The sequence below is a fragment of the Rhea americana genome, unplaced genomic scaffold (assembly GCF_003343005.1).
Source record: "Rhea americana isolate MKP2758 unplaced genomic scaffold, rheAme1 scaffold_175, whole genome shotgun sequence".
NCBI classification, from domain to species: domain Eukaryota; kingdom Metazoa; phylum Chordata; class Aves; order Rheiformes; family Rheidae; genus Rhea; species Rhea americana.
The window spans coordinates 299023-313898 of NW_028185872.1; the positions used below are offsets into that span (position 1 = coordinate 299023).

General features: G+C 51.9%; 1 long non-coding RNA gene across 1 annotated transcript; it reads right to left on the bottom strand.

Annotated features, from left to right (window-relative positions):
• Positions 1 to 2205: 2205 nt before the first annotated feature.
• LOC146597880 (uncharacterized) lies at positions 2206 to 7856 on the bottom strand. The gene is made up of 2 exons (XR_014895367.1): positions 7241 to 7856; positions 2206 to 7129 (listed from the first exon to the last, which is right to left on the bottom strand). It is a non-coding gene; the product is annotated as an uncharacterized LOC146597880 (long non-coding RNA).
• Between the last annotated feature and the right edge of the window lie 7020 nt (positions 7857 to 14876).

The window sequence follows — 14876 nt, forward strand, 5'->3', positions numbered from 1 at the left end:
GCTGAGAAGCAAATTGTTTTCATTCTGCAAAAGCTCTCCCCACCAGGGCCACTCTGTCCAAGTCTTTTTATGTGCCACCAACTACAACCATGAGTCCTTTCCCTTTGCTGAATACTGAGGAGTAAATTAGAATTCCCTAAACATCCAACTTGCTTCTGCATCGAGACAAAGAAAGATGGCCCTGAGGACTTCCCTGCTGTCACGCTTCATCGCCAAGGGGCTGCGTGCAGGGCTCGCAGTTCTTGCAGAACTGCGCTTCTCGGTGAGGAGAGGCAGGAGGGGGGCATTGCACTGAAGAGCGCTGCCTTAGCGCAAAGTGGGACTGGCTGCAGTGTAGTGCAAGTCTGGGCCTGTGAGTAAATATTCATGGCTGATGATCCTTAAAAAAAAAAAAAAAAAAAAAAAAAGGAAACAAAATTTGAGCAATTGATTTCCTGGTCTCTGTAAGTGAAACTAAGCATCAAGAATACGGATTCAGATTCTATTACAAATGGGGGTGTTGAGAAGTAAAACTAGCAGATTTCAAAGCRGTGGAAATGGGCCCACAAGAAATACGGCGAATGTGTTACAAATACATTAGCCAGCTGCAGGGCTGGCAGGAGGGGGGGACGTGCTCTAGTAGGATGGCTGCCGCGTGCAAGAAGGCAGAGCTCGCTGCCCGGGGTTTCCAGGCTGCAAAACAGCTCTGGCTCCTTGGGAGTTGTTCTGGCAGCGAAACAGCAGTGCTGAGCCGCCCGAGCGCGGGGCAGCCTCGGTGCCAGATCCAGTACGGAGACGAGCTCGGGCTCGTAGCGGCTGCCTTTGCGCGCTGGGGAAGGGCAGAGCTCTGGAGGGAAGAGCCAACACACYGTTCCTCTGACCCACGGCTGGGATGCACGTGAGGATAACATCTGCCTTTTCCATGATCGTTTAAAGACATTTAATCTTCATCCTTCCCTTCTCTTGCTTTGAGAACCTGGCCCTTTTTCTTTTCCTTTCTTTTATTTTTTTCAAAAACAAGACTATAGTTTGCATCTTTAATAAGGCAGGGAGGTATTTATCGTAACGCTGCCTTAGGAAAATGACGGGCAGAGCAAAGCCGTACTGTGTCACGTTAGAGGCCCGGGGAGCTGGTGCTGGACCGCAGAGCTGGTCTGCAACAGTCTCTTCCTCACGCCGCCTAGCCAACACGGACATAACAATTTCCTAARCGTAACCACAGAGCAGTCAAACTGCTGAGTCTATCTCGCTGCAGCAGCGGCCGCCGAGTTGTTAGCAGCTCGGCTTTGTTGGATGAGCTGCCCGGAGCGGAGCGGAGCCGCGGACCCCCCAGACTGGTGTCGCAGCTCCTGCTGGCGCTTCGGCGCTGCGTAACGCGTCCGGCCGCTCCGGTGGGGGAGACGCCGCGTCCGGCASGACGTGCTCCGGGCAGCGCCGTTGGGCACGGTGGTCGCTGAACTGCGCCGTGGCCTGCCGAAGCTGCACAGAGTTTAAATCCACCTTTTTCCAGCAGCGCCATCAGTGACGTGGGTGAGCGCTGGGGTGCTGAGGCCAGCACCAGCCAGGAACCCCTCTGCGGCCAGAGGGTCTCTGCGTTGTACGTGAACGCTCGATGCTGTCCGGTCTGACTGGTTGAGAAACTCCTCCTGGGGAAGGGCTAAAGCCGATGTTTTCAGTAGTGACTACGTTTTCGGGCCTTGACTTAAGAAAATTTTAAAAGGACTTGCTTGCATTTAGGCTTTTTAAGTGGAGACCCAAAATTGCTGATCGTCCTTGAAATCTATGCTTTCAATCAATAATTTCRGTTTTGGAGTGGATCTGGAGTTTGAATACTTTTGCCTTATGCTTAGYTGTGTGTTATAATATTAAACCGCAGTGGCAGGACCAGAAGTTAGAAGCGGTTCCCAGCTGCGAACCCATCTTCCCATGCTGCAAGCAAGGAGGATTCCTCCTGCCTCGCTGCACCCTTGGGCGGGCGCCTCCCGGAAGAGCTGTGCTTTCCAAGGAACACGGAGCGGCTCGTCTCTGCAGCACAAGGTTAGTCTGCCTGGACCCCTCTGTGCTCTGGCACRTGCTCTTTTCTTTGGCCATTCACTTGTATGTATTTATTTGCAACCCACTACCCCCAAAATACCAGATCTGCTTGCTCTTGGAGTGTGAAGCAATAGTTAAACGAGTAGTTTGGATCTGGTATTTTCTCATTTAGACAGAACAAACGAGTTCACCTTTGACCATGCATGTTACATTTTAATTTTTTTCTCATGCCAAGAAATACAAAGGAAAGTATATAAGATATACCATATCATCCTGCARGAAAAAAAAGAAAAGAAAAGAAAAGAAACATTTATCAGCCAAGAGAAGCGCCCAGCTGAAACTCCTGATGTGTTCATGCTGTTTGTACAGTATGACTCTTCCAGTTTGCCTTCAGAACAGGATGAGCTTGTGCACGTAAGGCGCTTCCRGCGCCGGTGGGAGTGTATACCCTGCGCTGCCACGTGAAGGGTCTGTGTCCTGGCACCATCTAAAACGGGCTTGGGGAGGGGGCACGCGCTCAGAAGTGGTGTCAGGGTTGCCTTGGTGAATACTGCACGCACTGCCTTCCTGAAGCCGCTTATCCTGGCTGTGTATTTATAGGTTTGAATTTTGCTTCCCACTGGTGTTAGCAAATGCTTTACGAATATTCCCACTTTGAAAAGGCTGCCCCCCCACCTTGGCTTGGGCCCAAGCATGGGAGTTTTCAGGCCAAATCCAACAGTCTTTGCCAAAATTAAAGGATGCACGTTGAAAGAAAATTGACCGTAAATCTGAAATGATTTCAGCTTGGCTCCGAAGCCCTAACTGTGGGTCTGTGATGATGTGAGTAACAAAGKGACAGGGCAAGGCTGAGAGTATCAAAAAAAAGGCATGGGACCAGCCCACCRGGGACGTTTCTGCAGCCTCTCTCTGTAGACTGGATGGAAATTAAGCTTTAATCTTATATAAAAGGCAGCGTCTGTTCCCTTTGCCTACGCGGAGCACCCCGCCGCCTTCGGAAGGCGAAGCACCGCCACGCCGGCCGCGTGGCCCTGCCGGGGCCGGGCGCTCGGCGGCAGGTTCCCGTCCCGCGCGCAGCCCCGCGCGGAGAGGGCGAGGGAGAAGCCCGCGCGGCTCCGGCGTTGCCCAAGGGGCAGCGGCGCCAAGGGACGCGTCAAGTTCGCGGTGGGAAGAAAAGAGAGGAAAACTGGGAAGGAGCGGAAAAGCAGGCAGAAAAAAAYGTGCCAAAATCACAGCGGTGCGGGGCGGCGAGTTTGACGAGAAAAGCAGCAAGACGGCGACGTGGACGGGCCTGACGCCCGCGAGCGCGACCTGTTGTCTCCGCGCGCGGCGCTGGCTTATCCGCTCGCGAGTCACCGCCAATCCAACCAACTCCGAAATCAAATATTTTGTCGCTCTTCCCTCTCTTTGCGCCAAAACCCTTTTGGCCTCCTCCGCGGGCGTTCGGCTGCCGGGCTGGTACCGGCCGGTGCTCCTGCAAGCAAGGCCACCCGCGCCGGCCCCTCCGAGGCAGCGGGTCGCCCGCGCCGCCTCGGCTCCGCCGCCCCTCCGCGCCCGGCTCCCCGCCGAGCCCCCCGAGAGAGGAGCCCGCAGCCGTGCGCGCCAGCAGAGACGCCCTTTCCTGAGCAGCGCGAGCCGTGGATTCGTGTACCGCCCGGACCTCACGCTTCTCGATCGTAACTCCTACTTGACCTTTGCGTCTAGGCGCGTTTCCCACCTTCGCGCTCTCTTCGGCAAGCTCTGCGCGGTCGGGCCGGGCTGGATTTCCACCGCATCGCTCCCGTCTCGCCTCTCCGCCCTTCCCCGCCTCCCCAGGGCGTGCGAGCGGGCCAGATCCCAAGGATTTCATGACTTTTATGGTTGCAAACGCCCAGAAAACTCGCTGCTGCCGCGCGTGCTCAGAGGAGGCTGCAGCAGGTGGCAACGAGCTGCGGCAGAAGTAGCAGGTCTTGCCCRCGGGGACGGGGAGGAAAGGTCTTCCCGTGACGTGATTTTGTGATCACCCTGCTGCGTTCTAGAAACGAAGTCTGTGCAGAGGAGCAGTTGTGCCTAGGTTTGGAAACCAAGATTTCTTGCACTGAATTAAAAGCTAAATTAGCAAAAGTTCATGACGGATGCTGGGGGGGGGGTTCTCCTGGTTCAATCCAGATGCTACTGCGCAAAATGCTTAGGAATCGGGAGATAACGGGGCAGCTGTTTGTTCCCCAGATGCAGAGCGAAGGAGAAAACTGGCGGCCTCGGGACGGCGTTCTGCCRTATATTCTCATATCAGAATAACGTACGAAGTATGAGACAAGGATGGGGGGAGAGGAGGAGTCAAATTCTTCCCTTGCAAGCGCTGRCTAATACATCTAAGGGAGTCAGTGGAAGAGCAAAATAGGCAGCTGAGGTGGGGTAAAAAGAGAGGGCAAAACGGAGAGCAGCTTCCTAAGGATCAARCGGCAAAAATGTCTACAAAATATTAGGTTGCAAATAGATGAGCAAGACGTTGGAGAGCAGGGTAAAGAGACTCTGTTTCTAGGTAGTCCTGGGGAGTTTATTTCTCAAGAGACCCAGGTGACAAGAAAACTTGAAAAAAATGCATGTGTGAGTGTGTATATATATGTGTATAATAATTCATTGCTCAGGAATAACYGTAGAGGCTTTCAGCTGGGTCCGGGATGTGTTCACGAGCGCAGAGCAGTGCACTTGTATCKGATCCGAAAGAAGATGAACAAGTGMAAGGAGTTTGCTGCTGCGTGCTTCAGCAGCCGAGGGCTCCTCCTAGAAAGGATCGTTCCAACCGCGGCTGCCTTGCGAAGCCCCATCGGTTCGGACTGCAACGACAGGTATCCCGGGCTGTTTTACAAAGCGTGGAGCRTACGTGTTTGCCTAGATCCCACTAGAGAAAATCCCGCTACAAAGAGATACATGTTCGTTTGTACGTACTTACATTAAGGACAGGAAAGAGTAGCTGTTTTCTCTCCCTAGCTGCGCAGGGTACGCAGCCTGCAGCAGCTTTGCCATCCGTGCAATTAGGCTAGTGTAATGCTAAACCACCTCATGTGGGGTTGCAAACTTTAATTCTTTAAATGTGGTCGGGCACTTCAGGCTCTTTAGATGAAAGGCTTTAGATGATGATAAAATAGCGTTTAAATTCTTATTTAATAAATATTGAGCTCTCTYAAGTTGTGCAACTCATTGCTGCAGTTTTTCTCGAATATCAGCTCTTCCTGTTCTAGGAGGATCCTTCTCAGCCCTTACCATAAGCTGAATTTCAGCAGCTCGAAGAGCAAAGGGTAAGAAGATGCATGGACGGTCTGCACTGCGGTAACGTGTGTCAGAAAAAATAATGGACATTATGCAGCAAGCAGCTTTGGGATTTGGGCATTCAGAAGGAAGCAGTTGGGGGATTTCTTGGGACAGAAGCATCACCTGCAGCCTACCCGTAACGCGGCAGAGTTTTCGCCTCAAAGGGAGGGTTTCTGATGAGTTATAGGACAAGAGATGTGATTGCCAAGGGGCACCTCGATGGTGGCTGCAGGGGGGATTTACGTGCCGCGAGGCCGGGCAGCGCTCAGCTCGAGACTGCCGCAGTTCTGCTGCCCTTGGCTGCCTGTGAGCTGAAGCTCACAAAGCCGTCTCTAAGCACCAGACGAACTGCAAGGGAAAGACTGGAAATTTGGTCCATTTTAGAAGTTGCTAGTTTCTAATAAATCCCTGGGGATGGGGTGGATGGGAATGCAGCCCAGGAAAGTGCTGTAGTGATGTGCTATTGCTCTGAGTCCCTGGAATCCCTTCGAATTTAGAGAAAAACGTCAGCCGTGCGTCTAGGGGATTTGGCTCTCTTGTCCCCTGCCAAATAATGTCTAGCAAAAGAAAATGTTTTAATGAGGAGCAGACAAAAGGATGATGAGGATTTTCGCAGCTAAGGCCGTGGCTCTGCAGGTTAGTTACTGCATAGTAACGATGGGGTGAACTTACAGCACACCAGCTCCTCTGCGCTAACTCCCCGCRTGGCCTCGCGCGCCCTGGCACGAGGGGTTTCCCTGCTCAGACTGCCCGGGAGGGAGGCTAGTGCCAAGGAGTCACGATCTAGTGGASGTTCTTGTAGCCTACCTTATTGTGCAGTAAATTCTCCATGCAGACAAACYCTCAGAAACATTAGGTTTGGTCTCATTTTTTTCCAAGAAATTCATGGTACGGAGCAGATGAAGTGCCCTGGAACACCTTATTTCTCCATGCACTGTATATAGCTAGGTCCCAGGTTGTTAGCTGCAGACAACAGAAAGGCCGGGAGTGCAGCTCTTGATCATCTAACTGTGTCTGCAAAGTTTTCATAAAGGAGAGGTTTTCAGCTAATATGGAGCCAATGGCTACGGCCAAAAGCCATCTACAAAGCCTGAATTAAAAAAAAAAAACAAACAATGAAACTTTGCATAGTCTGGGTGGCCGAATACAGCAGCGAACCCAGGAACAACTCACAGCGAGTACGGGACGAGAGACGGTGCAATGTGGGACAAGGCTGGGCAGAGGGGCTGGGAGAGCGGCGAGAGCCAGGTCTGCGGGGAACGCCTTCGGGAGCCACGCACCGTGGAAGACTCGGTGGGTGGGGGAGGCCCGTTAGGCAGATCTGGAAGAGCAAAGTCCGCTTTTTTTAAATATAAAACATTAAAAAACAATATCTGTGGAATTGACGCCAGCCAGCTCACGAGGCGCTGGAGATATCCAGGGATGTGGAAGAGGAACAGGGGTCTTAAACCCCTCTGTGCCTCCGCAAATCTCCCTGGTCATCCCTCAGCTGAAGCCCAGAAGGGGCAGGGGAGATGAGCACTGGCCGTGGCGGAGGCTGGGTCATGCTTTAGCTTTTCTGTGACAGATGTGACATGACATATACGCCTGAGCGGGTAGAAGGGGCTCTCTGTGCCTTGGTACTGCTGCCGCCGCACGTTAACCAGGCCCTTTCCTCAGCGCCACAGGTATCRACCTCGCTTTGGGGGCACAGAGGAAAAATAAATGTGTGGTTTCACAGAGAAAACATTTTTCCTTCCATTAAAAACCCCATCATGGGATCCGGGTGAGGAGGAGCCTGGCGTTTTCATGCAGCAACATCCTGCTCTCCCAGCTTTGAGATATGCTGTAAGTGATAAAAGAGCTTGTATGAACGGACATGGAGAACATTCCCAAAGGCATGCAAATGGTCATTGTCTCTTTTTTTTTTTTTCATGAAAAATACAAAAACACCCACCACATCCTCCAGCTTTTGTAGCTGGGTGTTGTTCAGAGCAGAGCTGTGTTTCTTCTGCAGTTCTGCTCGCCCTCCTCCTGCGTGGAACAGATTTCATCTCCTGTTGGCAGTTTGAGCTTTTTTTGTAGACATAGAGAATTTGACAATTTAAAAACCAGCAACCCCTCCCAAAATACAGTAGCTTGTGCCAAAATTCTCAGGAGGACTCCTCAAAGTGTCCTGTTCTCTCCTTAAATTTTCTTTAAAATAAGCTTCATTCTTGAAACTCTCTCTCCTCTTCTTGTGTCTTACCGATGGTTGTCTCCCCGCTCAGAGTTTTGCTGGAGAGGAATGAGGTAGTGGATTTCCTCCTTCTCAACTCCACTCGGGATCTGATATTCTTTCCCATTGCTTGTTACAATTTATTATCCAATRCTTTAGTTTTGTACAAATTCATCTTCCAAGAGATTGTGAAGTAGACGCATGCATTTCTTCAGATGGCGCTCCAGAGCAGACTTTTCCCAGGGCTGTCCACCTATACTGTGACAATTTTTGTTGCAAGGCTGAAAGTAAAAATCCCAAAAGGAAAGTTGTCTTCCTCCTCTTCAAGGTATTTGCATGCTGAAATGTCTTCTAGGAAACTGTAAAATAAAGAGAGTCTCAGGGCAGCTTCCAATAGTCACAGCTATTTACGCTCTTGGTCAGGGCTCTGGGTGTGCAGGTGTGCTGCATCCGAGGTGCTGCTGTCTGGCTGAGCAGCGCTGCTGGTTTTGGCAGCTGGGCTTGTGTTTGGGAGTTTCTCCAACCATCTGGGGATTGCAGTTCTAGGCAGATTGATCTGTGCGCTGAATCACTTCTGCTTTACCCCACTACTGTGCTTCTAAACCCGCCACAACCTTGATCAGGGTAGGACCTGCAGCCCCAGCCAAACCAATTTTYGTCTGGGAAATCTGGTGTTGCCCCTAGTGCATAGGACACCAGGACACCATAGGAAGGACTTCTCCTTCTGGGCATTTGAACAGTGCCTACTACTGCTACAACTAACCTGTTCTCCAAGGTGTTTTGTGTGTGTGTGTGCAGTTAGGGGCTGGACACACTGGCCGGAATCATAGAGGGGCTTAGTGCCCTGACCCTTCAGTTCCCCTGGGATCGATGTGCCACCTGCCCCGGGGATGCGGGTTAGTGTCTCTTACAAATGATGTGCTGGAGGCAGCACGCAAGGAGTGGTATGGAGCCCCTGCTTTAACCGGGCTGGGGAAAAGAGAAGGAGACGTTACCTCTGACGCTGAGTGACACGTAGAGCACGATGATGATGGTCCCCAGGACAATGGAGACTATGCTGAGCAGCCTGGCCATGCGGCCGAGGCGCCGGGCTCCGTCCATGTCCCCCTGCTGCCCGCTGTTCCTCGACTGGGGGGGAAACACAAACACAGAAACGGGGGCTGGAGACCGGTCATGGCKCTCTGGCGATTCTCTGGCTGTATTCCCCAAAATGAGAGCTACTGCATTGGCATGTGGGCCTGGATTTACAGTCTCAGCTCTCACAGAACGGCGTAAGTCTCCCGTCTGCAAGCCCAGGTCCTGTTACCCTGGTGAGCTGAACTGCTCTGGACTGGCCTCTTTGGTAGAAGCTGCACTGACTCAAGTCTTTTTTTTATCGGTGTGTCTAAAATCAGTGTAGTATCACATGTAGGATATGAGGAATAGTGAAGCCCCAGCTAACAGCAACTTGTCTTTGTCTTTATGGGGGGAAAAAAAAAAGCTGAAATTCTTTACTTCAGCCCCCAAAGCAGCTCACTTGTGTGGGGACTCTGAAGAGGGATTGCATGCCCCGTGGGTACCACTGCACTTCGTCCTGTGCTAGGATGCACTTTGGAGCCTCTGCATTACCCTGAGTTTCTACATTGACTTACATAGCTCGTGTTTGTCATCTCTGTTTTTGAATGCAATCCTCCTACAGTGATTTCTTGCTCTTATGCCCGCTGTAGGGAGGGGAGAAATAGTCCCCATAGCATCTCTGCTCTGCTTCGGGTTTCGTTGCGTTTTCCCCTGCTGCTCTATTGATTTCTTTACGCGGTTCAGTGAAAGCTTTCCTCTACTCTGAACAGAAGGGCTCCCTAGCTGTGGCAGGTACGAAGAAGAGGGCAGGGGGAGCTTGCTGGYAGGCAGCTGAAAATTATTGTGCATCAGTTCATCAGTAGGGATCCCCAAGTGTTGGAGCTAGACGGGGGCTTGCCTCATGCTGATGTTTTGTAGGCACTGGCATCATAACTAGATCCTGAAGGATGCAGCCTCCTGGTGGGATGAATTGCAGTGGTCCTTGTTTTGGGGAGGAAGTGGCAACCCACAGTGGCCAGAGAAGGCAACTTGGAGCTTCCCTCAAACTGTCCCACAAAGACCTCAGTGTTTTTCCATGTCTCATAGCTCTATCAAGGCTGGTCATCAAGACAGAGACCTTGCTGGAGACCTAGATCCTAGGGCTCCTCTGCTRCTTGGTAGTGGTCTGCCCACTACAGCTGTACATGTCCTTCCATAGCTCGGTGTGGGCTCTCCAAGACCGTGCCTAGTGTCCGACAGGGCAGCAAGAGCGGTACTGTGGCTGACTCCTCTGAGCCTCATTATCAGCTATTTCACTGCCCTGTGCTCAACCAAACTGCTGAACAGCTAGGTGAGAGAAGACTCTACCTATGCTAAGGACACTCAGAAGCCTGAGGACCAAGCACAAGGCTCATCAGAAAAAGTGTAATACGTAAGTACAATTAGATGCACCATAAACCTTCAGAGTAAGTTTAAATAAGGAAYGATCTTATTTCTTGCTCTTGTAATTGGCAGTAATTTGGTTCCCAAGTGAAAAATAYTGAAACCAAAAATTCCTGGTGAGGGAAAAGCTTTGCCGCTGACAGGAGAACACAAAGTGCTCCTCAGCCTGGAGAAAGGAGTGCGCTAGGCTTCCTGCATTTGGCTGCGCAAGGACCTAGCACTTAGCAGAAGGGCAGCTGAGCAGTACGACGGTGAGGTTATTACGGTTAAATTACTCACAGTGCGTCAGCATTCATGGCGCGTGTGATGGAGAGGCTGGAGTCCCTCCATCAGCAAAAGTGGAGCTCCCTTCTCAGGATGAGCCAGGCAGTATGTGCCGGGCACGGCTCTCCCAACGGGAAAGCCGTCTACCCGAATTCACACAGGGAATCTTTTGCCTCAGACAAAAACTATCAGAAAGGGTTTTTGGAGGGAGGGAAATTGGATGAGGAGTCTAAAGGGCTGTTGGTAAAATTCTCACGTGTTTGGGAGGGCTTGGAGCAGGGGGACAGGGTAGAGGAAAGAGCAGCAGCGCAGGCCGGGGGAGACCATGGCAAGGACGAGGAAGCCCTGCACCCTGAGGTGCCACCTTGACCTCATGGAGGAGCCCAGCAAAATTCCCCTTGACCTCACTGGGGCCAGGCTTTGGTAAATATTTTAACCAGTCTGAAACTGTTAATCTTGTCCTGTCCTTCAGAGCTATTTTTAAGTACTTAGCATTTGCACACGGGTTAAAGCTTCGTGCCCCTGCCCCTCCGCAGCTCCGGCCGTGCCTGCCCTGGCTGAGCCGTGGTCTCCAGAGAGCAGCGGGAGCAGCCTGCGGAGCCCGGCGAGCACGGCAGCTCTCTGCAGCCTGCTCCCGTGCTCCAAGTCGTGGTTTTGGAAGGTGACTTTTAAAAAGAAAACTAGGAAAAGTCTCGGTAAAATAATAAGCTAGGTAAGAAGAATTCAAGATGGAGCATATCAGAAGAATCCCACTTTCCTTTCAAAAAAGGGACATCTCGGAAATAACACCTGCACTGTTAAAATGCATTTTTTAAGATTTGCATGTATGTGGCTCAGTTGGCATCACCGTGTAAATAACGCATAGCAGAGCCTCAACCGGGTGATGCCGCTGCCTTCCCCCAAACCTCCTGCTCCCAACGCATCAGGCTGTAGMGCAACTTCCACAACGCTTGACATGAGGAGAGCTCATGGCCTTATTCCTTTCGGACTCTATAGCATATTTGACAGACAGTATCTAAAATCAGCTGTGTGCAGCCAAGAGCCTATTTTCATTACAGAACTGGAGGTGACAAAATTAAGCCTCATGGGACGATGGCGGGAGATGGGGAGAATACAGTAGTGCAGGGACTGGCGGGATGATCCCTTAGCTGCTCACTGACAATTTGTAACGTGTTAGTTTTCGTAGGCTCGGGTTTTCGTAGCAGAAGTGTAATGTCTTTGCAGGGTGTGGTTTCACTGCAATCACAACGCACCGGCTGGGCGCCGTGACTGCAGCGAAACTCGCCGTTTTAGCTTTCTTTTGGCAAAAATATATGGGTTAATGAATTTGACATATTTATCGCTACAGCTTCTGGAAATATTTACTGCTCATTTATCCTGAACAATTATGAAAAATACATAAGCATTTGCATGGAGTGTTTAGCAAGCATTTGTACATATATTATTCATTGGAGTGGAACGGTTTGATTACAGCTGTCTRGTATCAGTAATCCTGTATTTTGATTTTTACATAAAAACATGAATGTTTTGTTTATTAATCAGGATTGCAGAGGCAGAATATCCTTAAAAATGCTTGAGGGCTAAGGGGGGAGTGTATCAGCAAGTGTATCAAGGAGCTTAGTATTACAGAGGAGTAGTACGAGAGTATGAACAACCCTGGGAGCGGGGCAGGAAGGGACGTACTTTTCATCAGCATGCATGGAGTCAGGGGTGTGTAGATGATCCAAAAGAGATGTTCGTATTATCTGTTTTCAAACTGTTTTCTGCTCAAGTTACTGTTCAGCAGGTAAACCTAAGAGTTAARCTAAGCCTTCTTGTTGCAAATTAAGGCAATTGCTTTTTTGTGCTAGTCCCAGGGACAGAGAAGACAAATTGTCACATCCTCCTCCCTGCAATCTTTCACAGTTTAGCAGCCAGCTTCAGATGTGCTCTGCTGGCTTCCACCACTTACTCTGAATAAATCATTAATACTTAAGGTTTCCATTTTCTTGGAGAAAGCATTCCGAGAGGTGCAAGTCAACATCACGCATGGATATATGAATATGTAATTTAACATGAGCAAGGATAGTTTGACTTCTCCTACATCTTCCTATAGTGATAGTACTTATTTTGGACAACAAATGCTGCGCAGAATTGCACTTGGCTTTACTTTATGGTGTTTCTGGCTGGATTTACACTTCTTTCTCRCTTCACCTAAGTAGTTCTGGGTGGTGCTGGGTGTTTGGTGAACTCTGCACCTCCACCCTCACCGTGGGCCTGTGCTATGGTAGTAAGGGGAAGGGCTTCAATAAATGAAGTGTGTGTGTGTGTGTGTCATGGGCCTTGCCACGTTCTCCTCGTGGGACTGCTCCTGCGCTCGCGGCCGCCAGCACGGAGAGCTGGGAGGAACCCAGACCTGACTGTGCAACCAGACCAGGAATCACCATAGTTGGTCCTCGGTTTGTCAGGAGAAAATATCCAAGGGTCAGCGGAGCAGCCACACATTACTCCTGTCCATGAGACCAGCCTAAGCTGCGAAAGGCTAGGCATTACAGCAGATTTTTTTTCCTGCCTCTGGCCATGGGCTCTGCTCAGATCTGAGAGCAGCTTTTGAAAAATGATTTATGAGACTACATCCAAAAGCATTCATTTGCTTTCCTCTCTGGTTGCTGCTCATTGCCCAGAAAAGCTTTCATGTGCAAAAAGCATTGACTTAGGAAAGAAAAATAGAATCGCAGAGCTAAAAGAAAGTCAGCACATTGTAAAGTGTCTCCCCCCTCCCTGGCTGTGAGCGAGGTTCAGAGTGTGACAGCGAGGCTCTTCCCCAGGTGCCGGCAATGGCAACAGCCTGGTTCTGCTCAGATTTGCAGGTGCTCAGAAGCTCCCAGTTTTTATGCTGTGGGGACACAGCATAACGCGTTTGGGAGTCTCAGTAGTCACTAAATTCATCAGCAGGTGAAACGCCAGCTAACGCCCTGAAAGCTATTCCTGTCTGCAGGAGGAATTAGTCAGATAATGTTTCCTGGCTCCCCACAGTTAGCGTGGAGCCAGGATCACTCCTCATCCTCGAGCCATGCGGGAGTCCGCGGGCTGGCAGATGGTGTTGGGGTGTGGGGTGGACCCAGGCACAGCCAAMGAGAAATAGCAGCAATAAACTGAGCGTCCCCGCAGAGGGACAGTGCGGCTGGGAATGGTCCAGGGGATGAGCGCTGGCTCATAACACGCCGGAAAGCTCGTCCTGGAAAACAGCTCGTCTGGGTGCGCCTTCTGCCTTGGAGGCTTCGGAGGACTGGGGCCAAGTGTCCCCCTTCCCTAGGTTTGCCTGAGTGGTGGCTGGTAGAGGTTTTCAAGGTCCGCAGAGGCCAGCAGGGAAGCCGAGTGTCTTACTGACCTGTTGGTGCTGCCTCCCTTTGTGTTTAACACAGTAAGTGGGCGACACTGTGTCACAGCCTGGTGCTGCCAACCTCCTCCTCGGTCCCTCTTCTACTCCATGGGCTTGTGCATGTGTTTGAAAAGCCACCCCGGGCCCAAGGCACGTTCCCACCATGCTGGAGGCTCTAACACCCACAGAGGAGACTGTGAGACCCTGTTCTGCATGAAGGCTGCTGTGGCTGGAAAATCCCTGTGAGAGACCTCGCTTATTCCCGGGGATATGCAGTACCCGTCTGCTATCCCTCTCGCCGCAGTGCAAAGCCAAAGCCAAACGTGGCCRAGCCCGGCTTGCCCGTGTGCTGGCTAAACAGACTCCACCACGCAACTGTGCCATGCAGATGGCAGCTGGCACCTACAGAAATGGATTGCTCCTCAAAATGGAAACTGGTCTTTCTACAGGGCTCACTATCGCACCTATGGGTTCAAGTTGTTACTGGCTTTTGGGGAGGTGCTGACTCCACATCTCCCTTGGGGTATTTCTGTGCCGTAAGCAGGCAATTGCTTTCCCTGAGCTGGTTTTCAAAGGAGAAATTTGTCTTGATTGCAAATCAAGGGCATAAAAGGTACCCAGGGCGTGTAAAGGAGCGGGGTCCCTTCCTCAAGGGTTGGGAGGTGGCTGCACTCCTGAGGTTCTGCTGASTGATCTGGGAGCACGGAGCCACCTGTACCTGAGCGGGGGGGCGAGGCTGCTTGGCTTTATTCTCCCTTGCTCTGATGCTGGTGTATTTTAAGCAGAAAATTGCTTCTTTAGGGCAACTAAAAGAGCTGCAGGTGCAGCCAGTTCCTTTGAAGCGTCTGAGAAGAGGACGTAGCTCACAGCCAGCAGGGCTGGGCAGGGTCTGCCGGCGCTGCAGGGGTGGGCTCGCTCTAAGGGGTGCTCAGGGAGAGCCCTTCTCCGGGCRTCCCCTTCCCGGGGAAACGCGGGGATCGGGGCTCAGGCATGGCAGCGGCTGCGAGCTCTCCCCGTAGCTGCCGGGAGAGGGACCGTCCGCCCCRGGGGCACCGGCGGGGAGGGGGGCAGCGTGTCCAGCCCTGGCTCCCACCCGCTTCCCAGTCCCAAGGCCCGGGCCGCGCATCTTCCCGGCGCGTGGAGGAGCTGCCCCGTCCCGTCCCGCCGGGCACGGCCGCCCGCGGCCCCGGCAGCCGGCCCGGCCCCGCCCGGGAACCGCTTGCCCAGCTCGGCCCGGCTCGCCGCGGGCCCGGGGGAGCCGAGCCCCCTCGC